The following is a 19,699-nucleotide window of genomic DNA, read 5'->3' on the forward strand; positions in this document are numbered from 1 at the left end:
GCTGCTTGCTTTTTATTTGGCAATGATCTATAATGACATATTATAACAGATTTTCACTGTTAATTACTAAGTAGCAAAAGTGATTCCACTCTCAAATTCAACAGAGAAAAATAAAGCAATTACAGTAATGGGAAAAATGTTCTTAAGAATTGAAAAATTACTTCAGATTCATAAGCCTGTTTCTGTACAATATTACTATTACTTAACAGTATACAAATTGATAGCAGAGGTTTAGAACATTTCTTTCTGACTGTATTTTTATTTTTTAATTTATAGATGTTTTCATGGAAGTGAAATCCTTACTATGCATTATGGGTAAAACACTAAAATACAGATCTAACAAAAGAACTGAGTGTTGCTTTTATATATTCTAATATTTTTTTATTAAAATATTGAGTTTATTGCCCATGTATATGTTTGCTTCCACACCATTTCCATTTGTCTTACCACCAGTAACACTATGTCCTATCATAACATCCCACACATACCTAATACCAGGTAAAGGGTAGAGCTCCATCATTAAAAACTAAGTAAACATGTTGCATGACACATTCCTAGCAAAGGAACCTGGGCAACATTTATCAAACATGGTAAAGAAATTTCTAAATTCTGTATTACGAAAAGAACAGCCAGATATCAACTATTATAGGAATGAAATGAGGAAAAAGTTAACAAACTGCGTGAACTATAACAAAATATTGTGAACTATTTTCTTAGACTTTCCATATTGCCAGAAATCTTGAACAGCCTCCTAATCAGTCTTTTGGAAGTAATTCTTTATATAATTGATGGAATTAACCTGTACTTTAGGAGGAGAACATTTTTTTCTATACTAGCTTGCATTTTTGCTTTAATGTCTTCTACAGAACTAGGTCCTTTTGGTGTTTTTAGATTTTTACCCTGCTTTTTGAAGGATTCTCAACCTTTTGATCCAGGTATTGATGATTTTGAGTCTTTTCCCATTATGTTTTGACTTTTATGATTTTTGTCTGGTCTTGCAAATATTTCTTTACTGGTGTTTGTTTGTTTGTTTGTTTCCAACAGCTTTGTCTATCACCAAAATTATCATCATCGTCTTCATGCTAATCAACAACAAAATTTTTTGTATGCATGTGTGTTTCTGTGAAACCTTGCTACCACTTCTAGGGTTAGAACACTTCTCAGATATGCTTATAAGTTTCACATTCTCCCTCTCTTCATCTTCTGACTCTGTTTCTTCCTCTATGGTTACTAAGAGCTGTTCACTAATATGCATGAAACGCTGACCACACTTCAACCATGAGACAAGTGATGTGATTTCAAAGCCCCCAAAGGAAACTATTGGCTGTGTAGCTGTTTTTAAAATTTGAATGTTACATAAATTGGCCTGCCTTCATAATCCATTGTCTCTGCTTCAACAGTGTGCAATACTTCCTTCTCACCAGCCATAAACTGTCTGTTTTAAAAATAACCAGGGCTCATTTTCATCACTATTCATCTTAAAGGGATAGTCTCTGGTCTTCAGTTAATAAGCAAAAAAGACCATTCGGGAGCCTCAGGAATATCATGGCCATGGCCATCCAATCTTCCACGGGCTGGCGACATGCACTTAGGTGGGAGAGAAGGCAAAACGAGATAATTGACTACTGACTGGGAGAACAGCTGATCAGGATGGAATCACACACCAGAGACTTTATTTATTTATTTATTTGTTTGTTTGTTTGTTTATTTATTATTATGCAAATATAATTGCTTGTGGAGTGTATCTCTATGCTTACATTGACCAAAAAATCTTGCACATTCACTTGAAATGTTTTTTTTTTTTCCCCTCTATCGTACCAGAATAAGAAAGAGTATGAAGAACTCAAATTAGAAATGAATAAAAAATGAAGACAGGTAATTCAAATAGTCTTTGCTCAGGAACATCTTTAAAGAACTGTTTTAATCAACTGAGCCTCCAAGCACTAAAGATATGCTGATTTATCTGAAATAAAGTAAAGGTCGGAAATATATTTTCTTCAGATGAAACCCCATGGCTCGAGGAACATTATATAGGAGCACATGTTAACATTTTCATTTATTTAAAAGACATGGCTGGCACTGATTGCTACCCTACCTGCTAGATATGTTCACTTACAAGTTCTTGACAAAGGTATTTTGTCCCCTTACATCTTTAACTTTAAAAAATTGAAAGTTTTATATACAATAAGAGGTTTACAAAGATTTTATGCCAGATCAAGCTTAATTTGATTATACTGTATTTCAATTGTCTACTTTAGAATACAATCTTTTAATTCTCTAAATATACCTACATTTGAACTGTAAGAGCTAAGTTAAGTCCTTTCACATGGCTGAAATTCAAAAAGTTAGTTGGGTATAAGTTTTGCTTATTGTTCTTGGATTATGTAGCTATTCTTTCAATCTAATTTAACCCTAGGCTTTCAGATGGTACATCTTTTTCATTTATTTGGATCTGTTTGCAATTTTCTTCTTGGTCATTGAACTTCCAATGTTCAGTTTGGTACAAAATCCATGCAATGAAAACAGCATTGTGTGTTATACCTTAGAGTTAGGTATGGCCACGACACTTAATTCTATTCAAAACAAAGTAGTGACCTCAGTTACAGAATAAGAAATCATTTCATTCATATTCAAACTGTAAATCCTAACAATAATCAACTTATATGACATTTGGAATAATTTTCTTTTTTTTTTGATACTGTGAAGTCAGTTGACTACAGTAAACATGAACAAGAACAATTACCACTATTTTGACATTGAAAAAAAAAATCATTAAAGTATTTATTCATTTATTTATTCATTTATTCATTTATTTATTCATTTATTTATTTATTTTTACAAGCACTGGGTACAGTTCGAAGCATGGGACACTGAGAGAATTCACCGGAGCCAGAGCGGGGAGCAGGACAGGCAGAAGGACTGAAAAACACTGCTGAGGGGAGCAGCGGGTGGCAGGAGAGGTCTGTGCACCATGCGGGACCCTCTCCAGTGGCCGGGGATCGAACCGGCGCTGCAGAGGCTGAGGTGGCTTCACAGCCCAGCGCTCAACCTCTATGCCACCAGGGGAGGCCCTAAACTATTTTTTCAATCTGCTAGCTCTCTTGATGTGCTGGTTCATTTTCAATTTATAATAAGCAACTAATCAAATATTCTAATCACAAAAATAGATATAGCATCCAATATCTATTTTCCACTTATTACCTATAACTACTTTTACAAGTAGATGAGAAAATAAGACTAGGGCCTCCCTGGTGGCACAACTGGCTAAGAAGCAGCACTGTGAAGCTGTTCACAGCCTCTAGAGCATGAGTTCAATCCCCAGCAGGCCAGGGAGCAACCCACATGGTGCAGCAGACCTCTGTCCTGTACCCAGGTCTTGTATGCATAAATGAATAAATCTTAAAAAAAAAAAAAAGAAAAGAAGAAGACTAAACTCCAATATGAAAGTACAAATAATGGGTCAACTATGCTAAAAAGGACATGTCTTTCCCTACAAGGCCATCTGCCTCTTCCTCCTTCCTGAAAAATATCCTCAGTGGCAGATATAGAAACCACAGGTTAAAACTGTCTGAACCACTTCACCACCAAACCTGGAATACAGCCAAATTGGACCCCTCAGTCAGTGAACAGTGGCTAAATTATGTTTTCCTCAAGTCACACTATTTTTTTTTTAACGCCATTTTTTTTTAGATTTATTTATTTATTTGTTTGTTTGTTTGTTTGTTTGTTTATTTGTTTGTTTGTTTGTTTATACAAGCACTGGGTACAGTCAGAAGCACGGGAGGGTGAGAGAATTCACCAGAGCCAGAGTGGGGAGCAGAACAGGCAGACCAATGAAGTACACTGCTGAGGGGAGCAGGGAGCCGGCAGGAGAGGTCTGCTGTGCCATGTGGGACCCTCACCAGCTGCTGGGGATCCAACCGGTGCTGCTGTGGCTGCGGGCAGCTTCGCAGCCCAGCGCTCAACCGGTGCACCACTGGGGAGGCCCTTTACGCCAGTTTTCATATATTCTGGAAAAGGAAGGGAGGGAACAAAATTTTGAAAGCTCAGGTATCTTATTTTTGTAATTTTGTTATGTTGAAGTATGTTCATTCTATCATATATTTTTCTGAGGCTTTTTATGGTATGGGTATTGAATCTTGAATCTTTTCTTTCTTTTTTTTTTTTTGATGTTGAATCTTTTCTATTTTTTTCTCTGCTTCTATTGATATGATCTTTTTACTTTATTCTGATTTTTATATTTTATGTTGTTTACATAATAAATTATATCAATTGATTTTTCAGACATTGAATCATCTTTGTGTCCCTGGAATAAATCTTACTTGTTCATGATACTTTGATGTATTATTGAATTTGTGAGATTTTGCTGAGGATTTTTGCACCTAAGTTTTCATTTATATATTTTTCTGTAGCTTTCTATTTTTTCCTATGTTTGTGACTGCTTTTGATATTATAATAATTTCATTTTTTAAATGTTTTTAGAAGCATTCCCTCTTTCTCACTTTGGAAGAGAAAGATACATATATACATACATAAATACATACATACTAGTTTGTTTTTGAAGATTTGGTAGAACTCACTGGAAGCTTGGAGGATTTGGTAGAACTCCTGGGCTTTTGTTTTCTGGGAGACTTTTAATTACTGTTTGTTTTTTTTTTTGTATTTTTGTTTTGTTTTATTTTTTGTTTGTTTTTGTTTGTTTGTTTGTTTGTTTGTTTGTTTGTTTTTGGCTTGTTATTGACCTAGTTAGGTTTCTATATCTTCCTGACTTGTTCTCAGAAGATTGTATATATCTAGTATGGTCTACATTCTTTTAAGCTATTAAACTTATTGCCAAATAGATTTTTATAGTAATCTCTCATGATCCTTCGTGTTTCTGAGATGAAAGTTGTAACATTTCCTCTTTTGTCTCTGATACCATTTATTAGCGTTTTCTCCATTTTTTTGCTTTGTGAACCTAGCTACAGATTTACCTGGTTTTGTTGTTGTTGTTGTTGTTTGTTTCTTTGTTTTTCAAAGAATCAGCTTTAGGTTTTATTGAAATCTTGGGCCATTTTTTAATCTCTATTTCTTTTTCAGTTCTTATTTTTATTATTTCCTTTGCTTGTATTTTTTAAAAATATTTTTTGCCTTGAAATGTCCTGAATATCCCATTTCACTCTTTTTCCTTTCAACACGTTGCTTATTTTTTTTAGACAACATTGGTTTACAACACAATATATGATTTAATGGAATAGGTTCAACCCATTGATATCAACATTGCTTTCTAAAGGATACCTTTCTTTTTTCTGTCCTCCCACTATCTACTCCTGTATAATCTTTGTATCCAAACATGCTCTTATAAATCTTGTATCTGTTTTCACATCATAAGTGATCTTTCATTTCTGATGATGGTTTAGTTTAAATTTAGACTCTCTACTAGCTGTCCCCCCCTTTTCAAAGCAATTTATTTTCCCTTGTATATTCCTAAGTTTCACACCAGTGTATGCTTATTTATTTGCTTTGTTTTCCAACCACAGTTAATTTAAAATTTGGATTATCTTCCAGGCATAATGAAGGAATTGATTTTATGTGATTGTCCTTTTTCCTTTTTGTCTCTGTATTTTTAATTAGAAGTTTAATTAAGGGAATTAATAGTGATATTTGCCTCAATTATTTCCAACTTGTTTAGAGTTGTAGCTCTGTTGAAGAAAACTAAAAGTCATAAACCTGGGATAATGAGGATAGAGGTACATTTACTTTGTCTACTTAATTTCATTTCAAACAGTGTATTTTTTTTTACTTGAGCTCTTGAACTTCAAGATCATATGGACAGAATATTGACTGTATTGTGTATTCAGTATAGTGACTACATAGTTAAAAACAGAAGAATAAAATAGAAATATATTAACTGTTATTAAGTTGCAGATATAGATTTTCAAATATATGTACATATGTGGTTACATATGTGTATGTATATATAGAAATAGATATTAATATATCCCTCTGATTTCTTCTGTAATTAATAGATTTTCCTGAATTTTCTCAAAGGAATAGAAACAATAATTTTGATTATTTATAACTTATATTAAATTTTAAAAGTTTATAGAGTGATTGCAATCTCTTACTAATGCTTTGTGTCTCTAATAAGCATGTCCACTGTCCTCACTCACTGCACACTGCATAAATGACTTCCCAAGCAAGAAATAATGTGTGTATTAAAACTGGATACTTTAAAGATGTAAAGAAAGAAATGTTTATTTGTGGGGAGGTATTAAACAGACCTACAATGGATAGCATAGTGTTACATAAGATTTTTAAAAAAAAACAGGAAACATTTACAACATATAGGCAGATAAAATAGTTTTATAGTGTTGTTTCCGGACACAAGCTATGGCTGTTAGTAGTGAGAAACCACAACAACAAAACAAATATCAGGTTTTGATTAGGGGAGAGAGTGACATCAGAGATGGGTCCATGTTTCACTCCTGAGATAATAATCTAAACTAGTCCATAGAGAGGCCTCCCTGTGTCCTAGGTGTGAAGTCTCAGTGCTTCCACCATGACAGCCCACTGTGACCCCTTGACTTCTATCCCCAGTCAGGAAGCTTACCCACATGGCACAGCAGACCTCTACTGTCTCACCCACTGCTCCCCTTAGCAGTGTATTTCAGTAAATCCACCTGTTCTGCTCCTCACTCTGTCTCTGGTGAATCCTTTTACCTTCCCCTCCTACATAACTCTGGCCTACACCCTAGTTCTTCTAGTCAATAATAAATAAATTAAAAAATAATAATAAAGTAGGCCAGAGGGGCTCTGCACTCAGAGTTACTGTGTGAATTGGAGACATCACTAGAGCACCTCCTGGACATTGGAGATGAATGCTATCTGTGAAAGAAGAAACAATGTGTAAATTGCAATACACATTGTAAACAATGTGTAAAAGATAGATAGCAAGGAGTGACTGGATGCAATGAGGGTGGCAGAAGCAGTGAGTCACACTCATATTCCTGTGAAAAGGTGATCTCAGGGGAGGGAGAGATGCTTAGGTGGACTTCACTGTGGGGAGATATTTGTGAAAGATCTGAGGTGAGTTATCAGTGAAAAAAACAATGTGCAATATCACACTTCTCTTCCTCCACAACCCACAGGACTCAAACTGATAGGAAACCCAGGCATGAAGAATATCAATGTTACCATAGATATGAGCCACTCCCACACATCACTTTTACCAGAGATTGTACCCACCCAGCTCCTCATGCCCACCAGACAAGACAGCTACATATCAGTTATTCTTAACATGCAGTGGTGCCATCCACTGGAAAATTTGAAATTCTACACTCTTAGTATATTTGAATACATAGCAACCAAGAAAGCTAAAAATGGGGAGATGGAAAAAGTACACCACATGGAATCTTGAATCCTCAGGGAAATATTTGATCACAGACAAGAGAATAAGTAAGTAGAAGAAAGACAAATAACAAATGATGTGATTTATATGTTTTTTGTTTTGTTTTGTTTTTTTTAACAAAACGAGCAAAGATTTAGGTAAAGCCAAACAATAAATTGTAGAAACCTAACTGTAGAAGTGAGAATATCACAGGTAGAGGGAAAGGGAGAAAACAAATGGGTAAAGAGCAAGATGGGCTGTGAGGGAGGACTGTAGGTGTCTGGGTTGTACATGTGGTGTGGTAAAAACACCTGAAGGGAGTAACCTTATACCTCAAAATTGTATACAATGTTGTAAACTAATGTTGCCTCAATAAATTAAAAAAAGATACATTTAAAAATAGATACGAGGCCTTCCTGATGGCACAAGGGGTTGAGACGCAGCCTAGGAAGCTCACTGCAGCCACTGCAACAGGAGTTCAATTCCCTCCACCAGCCAGAGGGCAACCCACATGGTGCAGCAGACCTCTTCTGACTTGCCCGCTGCTCCCCTCAGCAGTGTATTTCAGTCAGTCTGCCTGTTCTGTTCCCTGCTCTGTCTCTGGTGAATCCTCTCACCACCCCACACCTCTGGCATAAATAAATAAATCTTTAAAATAATTAAAATAATAAAAATATATATGAACTAACTGGAAGTGAAAAATGAAAATAATTATCCCAAACCTGATTTCTCTTCCTTCCCTGTCTCACATTTCCTGATGGTTCCTCTCATTAGTCAAAATAAATAAGTATCTAGAGGGCAAAGCAACCATAGCTGTACTTCATGCAATAAACATCCTGAAGGGGAAGCAGATGTGGAGGGAAACAAAAGAGATCTAGCACATTCATATAAGTTTGTATTATTCTAGAAAAACTTACTGTGAATATCATAACATCAAACAAATTTAAAGCCCTGGTTAGAAGAACACTTTTCTATAAGCAAGCATTGTATTTCCCAGTGTTGCAGCAATGAATTTTGCCTTCAGATCTACTTTATATCTTCTTTTCTGTTTTGCAGTTTCTATCCGATATTTCTTTAAATTTGTGAATGAAGACAGGATACATTCTTGCAAGCCAATAGGACTGGTAAAAGGTAATATATGGTTAGCATTGGAAAACAAAACTCTTTGCAACAGCACTATAACAGAACCTGTTCACAATTTCCAATTTTACTTTGAGGTGACTAATTTCAAATGTGAGTATGTATTTTGAATTTATTTTGCTAGTTGTTCAGTGCAAAATCCTCTCAAGTTGACTACACAGTGAAAATATGTCCCATTTCTAACATTTTTACACTAAAATGAAGATGAGAATCTGGCATTTGTAGCATGTGGTAGTCATGTAAATTCTGTTATGTATATCATATGATTTTCAATTATTTAGAGTAAACATAATCCATCAATGTTTAAAAGATTAGAAATTATATTGTATTAGAAATGGATGACAGAAAAATGGTTATTATAAACTAGATATAGGGTATTGTATTTTCCTCATGCACAATTAAGGTTATACTTAAAAGAGTGTCAAGGGACAATGTCAATGTCAACTTGGGGACAGGTAATTATCTGTGGGTTCTCACCTGTGCACTGATAATTGCAAGAACACTAAGGCTCAGGGAACAACTATGAGGTTTATAAATAAACAGGAGATTGAAAAAACAGAATTTCTAAGGGCACAGGTAGCCACCTGTCTCACTTCAGATAGTGTCTGCAGTGTCCATTAGTCCCAAACAAAGTTTGCTCATGCAAGATAGTATTGTTCCATCAATGAGGGCCAGGAGCTGGCAGCATACCAGCCAGCAGTACCCCAGAGATGCCATAGCAGTCCACAGTAATTGAAGGCTGATATGGACAGCACCAGATGTCTGACCAGATAACAATGGAGACACCATCAGGAGCATGTTCTGGACAGAAGCAATGGACAGCCTCAAAGGCGGCCAGACACAGAGTGTTGGTCAGTCACCTATCAACATTGCTGGTTAACACTTGTCTGTGTTTCCAGTCACCACTGCTCATGAGGAGGTGATGTCAGAGACACCAGTATTGCAGCTCTCTGTGAGTTGCTGGCCTACACAAACAACAAATGCCTCTTTGTGAGTCACTGGCATAAACCAATAGTCACCAGCTCTTTTTCAGACATCAAACCAAGCCAGTGGTGCTTTTTGCAAGCAGTGTAAGAGGTAAGGCCACAGGTAGGTACAGTAGTCAGGTCTCTGAAAAGGTCTATGGAAATCTAGATGTCCATGCTTATCTGCAGGTCTGCTGGTCCCGCAGAGTTTGCTTGCTCAATGCTGCTTCTTCCAAGGTCATCTGTTCATATCTTCTGTCAGGGTCCCCAACTCTGATTAGACTATTTTCAATCCTAAGTGTCTAAAATTGGTGCCAGTTAGCATCAAACAGTTCACTTTTATTTTTCAACCCCCCCAAAAACAAACTAATTAACAAAAAAAAGATCTTGAACCTGATTGGTCCATTGAACTTGAACTTGATCAGTTCATTTACCATCCAGGAGAAAAATACAAAAGGGAAAAGCTAAGCATCTGCACAGACTCGAACTGCCCTGAGGTCAGGTTAAATTCATGGCTGGTGGGCACCAAAGAACAACTACCCAGTGCTCCTGCAGCAGGACCAGGTGTAACAATTCAAATGGAGGTCTGCAGCAGTGCTAGAACACAGTCTCAACTGCAGGGTAGGCGCTCCTGGGAGCCTGCCAAGTTGGCTGGACATTCCATGGGCCTCTCTGCCTGCGGTTTGAGGGAGAGGGTATACTGGAGCTGGCTCAGTGGGTCCTAACACTCCTCCCAGCAGCCCTGAAGCAGGGACTGTGGTCTCGGGGTTTGCCTCCACTGTTGGGGCTTGCTCTGGTGCAGGGTGGCCTTGCCACTTCTGCTGTTTTAACAGCAGCATGCACCAGCTGGCCCCTAGGCTGTGCATGCTGGGGCAGTGGCACCAACAAAAGAGGGATCCAGGCTGCTCAGACCACAGGGGAAAAGCCAGCTTTACCCCAGGGCTTGTGTCATGGGATATGGTTTGATTATCAGTCTTAACAATTATTGCATCTATTGTAGTTATATATGTAAAATTATTTTTTTTCATTTCATCTAATATTTGCACATGAAAAATAGATTTGACCTAGACTGTGGACAATTTTTCCTTTGGTATTCCTTTAGAGTGATAGCCAGATGTTTCACAAGCATAAAACGACCCAACCAAAGGTGATGAAAATGTGCAAATTCAGGTACTAAGAAATACAGAGACAATATTTTCTATAGAGGTAGGATATAGAGAATAACTATCAATGTCTATGGGATTAAGGAAAGACATACAGGAGGCACATAAAAAAGTGTGTTTTTCTGTCTCAATGTATATATTTTAAAAAGACAAAAAATAATTGTCCTATCACTGTATTTTTCTACATAATGGAGACTGATCAGAGTGCAATGTTGGTGTGAGACTAGGACTCCTCTTTTCAGGGGCTGTGTTGTACTGCATTTAATCAAAGTATTTTGTGACTCTTCTAGATCCCTAAATAAATTTTTCATCTGAACGATAAGCATAAAAGTCTTGGATTATAATGGGGAGGCAAAAGTATTGACTATTATTTGTCTAGTGAATCCATTTCAACTGCATAATGCCATAAATAATTGTTGCATTATATCAAACAAATAATAAAGAAACGATTCAAGGATAAAAATCTCAGATGTCACTCCATTTAAGTAGTATTTCAAATACACAAATGTTCAAAGATTTTTTTATTAATAGCATCATATATTCTTGGTTGAGTGTGTGTGTGTGTGTGTGTGTGTGTGTGGAATTACAAGGATTAATGAGCACTTCAATTTTCTTTTGTGATTTTAAGATGCTAAAAAAGACAATTTATCTTTTGTATTTCATTAAATATTTTTATACCTTTATTTTATTTTTAGAGAGAAAGAGACCTCTTGATAGATTAAGTTTCTTTAACATTTTCTTTCCATGTAATTTAGCTATATAACCAAAGGGTAGAAAATATACTCATCCTATATAAAGAAAATATTAAAACAATGTAGTTTTTGAGATATACTCACATAAACAGAAACTGGAAAATTGAGCTCATTCATTTTCACAAGTAAGATAAAAGTAAACTTGGTTTTCAACCAAAGCCAAAACCAACTGTTGTAAGATGATAGATTTCTAAAGCATTAATTGGTCTAAATTTCTTTATATTAAAAATTGGAAATTATGGTAGACTTGGCTTGATGAGGGCTAAGGGTACATCCTTTCTTCCTAATTACTATCAAATTCTTAATGTGCAATTCATTTTGATGTCTAGTACTTTAATGACCCCTGTGAATTTTCAAATATCAAATCTTTGTTGGGAGGATGAGTTGCTCACCTCAGCTTAGCTGGATGAAAGACAACTAGCAGAAAGGGAAATGAGGGTATAGACTTAAAAAAGATCTGAAATCCTCCTAACTTAATGTGTTTCTTTCCAACTTCCTAATCCTTTTGCAACTTATAACATGGCCCCATATTTTCCTCAGGCAAATAATTCAAAGGTGAGTGAATGAGCCTAAAAAGGGATTCAAGACTGACATCATAGTATTTAAATCTAATCTTTGAAATAGAAATCTAATCTCACCAATTCTGCCATAGATTCTTCATTGAAGTCAGTTAGTCCAGACCATACTCAAGAGAAATTACACAAAGTCATAAATTCCAGAAGAAGCTCACTGAAGGGCTTCTTAGATTTCCACATCCTCTCAGGAAATCACATTTTATTTCTAATTTTATTTAAAAAAGCCTCAAATTATTTCTGTAACAAGTGAGGATATAATTATACAATCAAGTAGACAAATTATCTCTTGGCAGAGAATCCCAAATAAGACATTCTAATCAGATGGAAGACATTTTTAGTAGAAAAAAAAAATGTTATGGGAGAGACCATGGTCCATAGTGGGTAATAAAACTGTTAAAATTTTGACAAGTGGCCTCGATTGCCATTCTAGTGATTCTGGATTTACCAGTTGGCACTAACATAGGGAAAGGGGCTAAGAAAGGTGTGAGTGTGTTGGGGGAGGATGTCAGTGTTCAGTAGATAATTGTATCAACATTTAGATTTAAGGAATATCAGAAGAATAGGATTATGAGGAAAGAAACTGAAAGGTAGTGGCATGATAGCATGGCAGTTGGTGGAATTTCCAAAAGGAACTTAACAGCTCTAATCAATGTGGTACAGTGACTAACAAGGAATAAGTGATAGGACCTAAAAATATTTGTGGAGGATTCCAGTTTGAGGAAGAGATGACTGTAAATGCCATTAACTGAGAGGTTTTTTTGTTTTGTTTTGTTTTGTTTTCCAGAAGGAGGAGATAGGGAGTTACGGAAATGATTTCAACTTTGAACACACTGAATTTGCTGAACCTTGGAATATCAAGACAGAATCATCCAATAGAAATGTGTGGCACAAGAAATAAAAATGAGTCCATGTCATGTAGAAAATATCACAACTAAGAAATAAAAAAGGAAGTTTTTCATTAAATATTAGAAAGTTGAAAGAAAATTAAAATGCCTGCATGTAGGAGAAGAAAAATGTAAAGTGTTTTTTTTTTTTTTTTTTTGGTGGTGATTACAAATCCACTAGCAAAGAGACAAGATTGGAATTAGTAAAACCTATTGATGATGATTTTACTCATGGGTATATAGAGAAACAAAACGAAGAAACAACAATGATAACTAAAAAAAAACTAAATCAAAACAAGCCCTCGAAATCTGACTGGAAATGAAGCTAACAGAGGGACAGGGAGGGAGGGAAGCAAGTGACAGGGGACACAATGGACTATGGTGGAGTATTCTGAGTGCTTTGATGATGGACTAGGTGTGACAACAAACATTTGAAGAATTGCCAGCCTATCCCTACAAATTTTAACCAGTTTTTTAAAACATTATTACCTCAATAATAAGTAATATAATAAAAAAAATGTCTGTTGAAGCCAAAGGTAGCAATAGACTCTGACACTAGAGAAATCCAGGAAGGACTAAAGAAGTGTTCAAACATAGACAGGTTGAAAATGAACTTATTTACAATAGGAAACATTGCAAAAACCAGTGGGATGTTGCCCATTGGATTAATGTGTGTAAGAGTTGATGAGGTTGGAGAGAATGCTAAGGGTTTCTACTACAAGAAAATAGTGGAGAAGCACGGAAACATATTCTTTTTCAGAACCTCTAGAATGAACGAACCTTCCAACACCTTGTTTTCAACTTCCAGGATCCATAACTATGAAAGAATAAACTTCGTTATTTTAAATTACATGCATTTTGGTAGCCTGTCACAGCAGTGACAGACAACTAAATAAAAGACAAAATACGCACAAAAAAATTGGTTATTTGAGTTAAAAAAATTAAATGCTCACAAAATGCTATAAAAAGCTGAAGAAAGGGGCCTCTCTGGTGGTGCAAAGGGTTAAGCACAGCACTGTGAAACTATCCCCGGCCTCCGCAGCATGAGTTTGAAACCCTGGTGGGACAGGGAGCTACCCACATGGTGCAGCAGACCTCTCCAGTCTCACTCATTGCTCCCCTCAACAGTATATTTCAATCAGTCTGCCTGTTCTGTTCCCCATTCTGTCTCTGGTGAATCCTTTCACCCCCCTGCACCTCTGGCCTGTACCACAGTTCTTGGATGCATAAATAAATAAATCTTTAAAAAAAATGAAGAAAATATTTGAAATATTTAGAACAGGCACAAGATTAATATGTTTATGAGACAGAGAATATATCAAAATAAGAATAATCAACAGTCATTAGAAAATTGTGCTAAGATTATCAATAAATAATCCACCAAAGAAGGAAAAATGCTTCAAATATGAAAATATGTCCATTTAATAATCAAATAAGATCTAAAATGAGAAACTAATTTTACCTACAGCATTTGCAAATAATAGTAGCAAAAAATGTGTACATGATGTTTGTCTAACTACACATTACTGACATTCAATGCAGCAATTCTATGGGGTAATATTGTTATTGTAAGGTACTATTGTTAGCTTAATTTTATGAATGAGAAAATATATTAATATCATTACTATATTGTCATATTAGTATATTGTTATCTTCATATTATAAAAGGAAAAAAAAAAAAACTCTGTACAAAACTTGGCAAGGTAGGGCTTCCCTGGTGGATCAAAGGGCTTATAAATAGCACTGTGAAGCTATCTATCACCTTTGCAGAACTAGTTCAATCCCCAGCCGACCAGGGAGTTACCCACAATGGTGCAGCAGACCTCTCCTGTCTGGCACGCTGCTTCCCACAGCAGTGTATTTCAATCAGTCTGTCTGTTCTGCTCCCCACTCTGTCTCTGGTGAATCCTCTCATTCTCCACACCTCTGACCTACAACCCAGCTCCTGTATACATCAATAAATAAATCTTAAAAAAAAATAAAAACTTGGCAAATTATACTGAATTAGCCATTCATATGACCCAAAGATTAGAGGATAATTTCACCAAATGTTCCAAAAGTTGTTAAAATAATTGTATTAGAGCCTCCCTGGTGCCGCAAGGGGTTAAGCACAGCACTGTGATGCTGTCTGCAGCCTTTGCAGCATGAGTTTGATCCCTCAGAGCCAGATTGCTACTCAAATGGTGCAGTAGACCTCTCCTGTCTCACCCATTGCTCCCCTCAGCAGTGTATTTCAGTCACTCTGCCTGTTCTGTCCCCCACTTTGTCTCTGGTGAATCCTCTCACACACACACCCACCTCTGGCTTGTACCCCAGTTCTTGTATGCATGAATAAATGCACTGTTAAAAAAATAAAACAATTATATCTTTGATATAACAATTCATCTTTTAGTATTTTGTCTTCAAACACATAAGCCTGTATATTGAGAACAATTTCAAACAGAACTACAAAGAATAAGAGTGAAGACAACAAAATCAAATATTCTAACTAGGAACAGCAATTTTATAAAGATCTACTCACTAAAAATGGTGATTATTTTGGCTGTCACTTCAATAAATAAACATATATATCTATGTAGTATAACACATAAACATACACACAGAGAAGGAAAAAAAAATTTAAAAAATTAGAAACTTTTAATTTATTTTGGAAATGTCTAAATAAAATATTAAAAAGTTCCAGCCTACTGATCTAATAGGTCCTACAAAAATGTTTAGTTTAACAGATATAAAGTTGGACATGTTGGGACATTTAAATATAATTAGACTGGGTAATAACTCTCAATTTATTCATAGGTGCCAGAGGTTTATTTTGCCTTTAAGCATACACAAGCACTTGTGCCACTAGGTCCCTACTGATAGCTTAGGTAATAATATTTAGTAAAAATTAGTTACATATTAAAAAAATAAATGATTAAAAATTAAATAAGGAGTTCAATCATTAACATAGAAATAGAATGGAAGGATCCTAGTCAAGAAATAAATGGTATTTTATTTATTTTAACTGAAAACAATTTGAGTTACAAGTATTCATAAAGTATGAGTTTGTATTTATCATCTTGAAAATGAATTAGAAAATATTAATTGTAGATCACAAAAAGAAACAGAAAAAGAATGAATTGTACTTCCAAAAAAAATAGACAACTCCCCCAACAGATTATATTATGAGTTTGTCACCTTTCAAAGGTAGAACAAAGAATGGGATTCAATAAATCTATCTAATGGGAATGACACACCTAGCCTTCAAACAAGGTTTCCATGCTAGTTCCAGTTTTAATCAAAGTCATTGCAGTTGCTGAATATCAATGATATCTGATAGCTATTAAAGGATTGATATAACGTGAGTTGCTTGCCTCACTTCACCAGCTACTTGCCAACTGTTTACTTCTTAAAAACCATAGCCCAAATGTCAGGCTAATGTCACTCAATGAGAGAAAGAAAAAGAAAGAAAGAAAGAAAGGATGAAAGAAAGGAAGGAAGGAAGGAAGGAAGGAAGGAAGGAAGGAAGGAAGGAAGGAAGGAAGGAAGGAAGGAAGGAAGGAAGGAAGGAAGGAAGGAGAAAAATAAGCTATGTTGCAGATAAATAACAGGCAAAGTCAAGAATGAAATTTTAATTTTGCATAGGTACTTTAACTTAGCTCTCTTTATATTCCTTTTCCCCAATACTAACTCAGACTATCTAAACCTACACCAAATTATGACTTAATGATATTTTCTTATTGGATATTGGAGTTTAAGACTGTTAAGAGTATGTGAAATTTGTCAACATTTTATTAACCAGTCATATTTAAGAATAAATAAATCAACAAATTATTACATATTTGTCAAGAGATTTAACTTAAAAAGAATCTTCTATAGTAGCATTTCATTGTAGATAATGGTAGATAATGGTAGATCTACAATTATGCTATGGAACTGGCTAAAAGAACTACTCTCCAAGTAAGCCTTTTTTTTTTTCCCCCCCAGCTTACTTTTACTTTACCAGTAAGGTCACTTATTTATTTGGCCTGATTTTAGGATAAATATGACTAGAAATTTCTTTGTTTTTCCTCTTTAGAGAGCATAACTATATTAAAAAAGGACTCCATCTTCAGTTTATTACCAACTTATTCCATGCAGAAGAAACAATTAACACTGTCATCCATAATAATACTGTAAATGCCAACTTGATCTTATGCAGCAGAGGAAGTGTTGAATAGAAGGATCTCTGGAAGATCCCTCTGGGAGGCACTGGCATATTCAGGAAGGCATTCAGAACATAAGTTAGGTTGACACTATCCTTTCCATCAGTGGCAATGAGATGTAATTGGAAGTTGTAAGCATACTACCTTGAAGCAAATGCCAGTGTTGAATCCAATGTGAATATATGTGCCTTGTGGAACACACTGTTCATGAGATATATTCACCTACTTCAACTCATCACAACTTATCTCTGCCATGATGGGCTATCTTAAGGCTATGTGACAATTTTGAAATTACATGTTCCTGCATGTTTATATCACTCAAGTACCAGATAACATATAATTATGGATTAATGATCTAAAGGTTGAATTCCTAAAACCAACACTTTAACCTTGAATCTGTTAAGGTGCTATAGGATAGGCAAAATCCAGTGAATCAAAAGGTTCACTTACTATCAGCACTGAAAGTTCTAATCACAATTTTATTTTATTTTGTTGACTTAGACACTTAGATGGAGATAAAAAACCTTTTTTGGAGAGAAAAACAATACACACACACACACACACACACACTCACTATAAATTGGGGAAAAAAAAACTATTTTCACTTCAACATTGTGCACTAGAAGAGAAATTCCAAACAACCTACGAAAGCAGTGATTTTAAGTCTGGTTATAGTTGCTTTGTCTTTTTCAATAGTTAGCAATTTATTGGTGTGATACATAATCCAGTCTTAGAGTCTGTTTATGACTCTAGGATTTTAATTAATGAGTTTAATTATTATAAACTTGAATACTTCACTATTTCAAAGAACAAAAATTTGTATGACATACAAAATTATATTTTAGCATTTTAAAGGAAGAATATAATTTCTTATTAGGTATTAAGGTGTTTAACAAAAGAAATATATATTTCCAAATACTTATAAATGTTTCAAAATTTATATGAGGAATATTAGGATCAAAGTCCTACATTTTGGAAAGTCAAGAAAGAACAAACATGGAGGTATATTGTTCTAGAAAGATCAAGGAAAAGTTAATTTTCTTTGTTTTGAAACTTGTTTTACATTATTATTAGAGAAATAAACAGTAATAAAAATCTTTAGGTTAACCTTAGAGACATTTGACTCATTTACTTATAGAGATAGAAGAGAGCTTGTTTCATGGTATTCCTCTAATTTTATTTAGAATTACATCAATCAGAAAATTCCTACCAGATGCAGTAAAATTAAATTCAACCTAGTCTATTCTTTAATATATACAATATACATGGTTCATTCAAAATGATTGCAAATTATTAAGTTGACTTTAAGAGGCAATCCTCAGCATTCCTCTCTTTAGCACAAAATGCCAAATAGCCGGAGCCCTATGCATGCAGTTTATTTAAGTACAGTCATTTTTTAAAAAAATTGATTCCTTGCCAAGCGCTGTAAGAATCTTAAGAAGCAAAGATTAAAAGTCTAATGTGAAATTATCTAAAGGAGTGCACATAGAAAAAGAAATAGTAATTAAAATGTATTAAAGCCATAATAGAGTATGAGAGAAAGTACATTGCTTAGTTTGGCATTTGTCTCCAATAAGAGTGCAACTGGTGTCTTAGGTTGTGTGATTCTGGTATTCTTTAGACAGCATTTTTTAATGATACAAGGCAGCAAGGGGCACTAAAACTGAGCAAGGACACTGCCCAAATAGTTCACCAATCATTACCTGAGTTCTTCACCTGCATGCACAATTGCAAGACTACTCAGGCTCAGAGAACAACAACAGAGGGATTCATTAAACAAACCAGAGAAAAAGAGTTACTGAGGCCAAAAATGGTCATTTACCTCACCCAAAGCTGTGTCCAGTGTTTTTCACTTGTAAACAAAAGTAGTTAAAATGGCATCTTCCCGCTGCCCAGGAAGCAGAGCTCCTCTCTTTAACAATAGACCACATGTCCAAGATGGCTTCTTCCTGCCTCTGCCAACCTGGAGCATGCAGCAGCCAGGCTCCAGACCAGGTTCCAACTCATGAAGACAACAGAAGACTCAACAGGAGATGTACCCAGAGCTTCAGGGACTCCCCAAATGCAGCACCAGATCAGTGACACTCAACAGTAGCTGCAGCAGCTGAACAAACTGACAAATGGCCATACTCACACAGCTCAGCAAGGCACCCAGCTCCAAGTCTTTGCCTTCTCTGCCAGGTTGTAACTACAGAAAAACCAGGAAGAGTTTCAGTGGCTTGGCTAATTGTAAAGCCTCTGAACTTTTCCTCTCCGAGGTTGGCTGATGGAGGCCTTCACCCTCAGAGGCCCTTAACAGCCTTCTGGAAGACTGGCACTGTGGGGGCTTTAATCTGCTGACCCCAAATGCTGAAGATCCCAAAACCGTGAAACCTGAAGACTGAATGAATCCACATTCCTTCTACAGCTACTTACATTTTTTTACTAGTCACTCCACCCCACTTCAACCCCCTACAGGGTCACCACCTATAACTCTTTTTGGCTTTAGACAACGGTTACTCTTAGACATTGTGGAATTTAGCCTCCCAGTAACATACTTCAATTGTTATAATATCCATTTTGTAACTGAAAAACTCCTTTCTGTATTTTCAAATGCTTAGAGAGAGAGAGAGAAAGAGAGAGAGAGAGATCTCAATCTCAAAGACAAGTAGTCACTAGTATCCACCA

At 35.5% G+C, this 19,699-nt stretch overlaps 1 pseudogene; it reads right to left on the reverse strand.

Annotated features, from left to right (window-relative positions):
- Positions 1–685: 685 nt before the first annotated feature.
- On the reverse strand, positions 686–1,428 carry LOC119260394 (nucleophosmin-like; annotated as a pseudogene).
- Positions 1,429–19,699: the final 18,271 nt, after the last annotated feature.

The sequence above is a fragment of the Talpa occidentalis genome, unplaced genomic scaffold, assembly GCF_014898055.3.
Source record: "Talpa occidentalis isolate TD23 unplaced genomic scaffold, MPIMG_talOcc4v2.1 talOcc4.6, whole genome shotgun sequence".
NCBI lineage: Eukaryota > Metazoa > Chordata > Mammalia > Eulipotyphla > Talpidae > Talpa > Talpa occidentalis.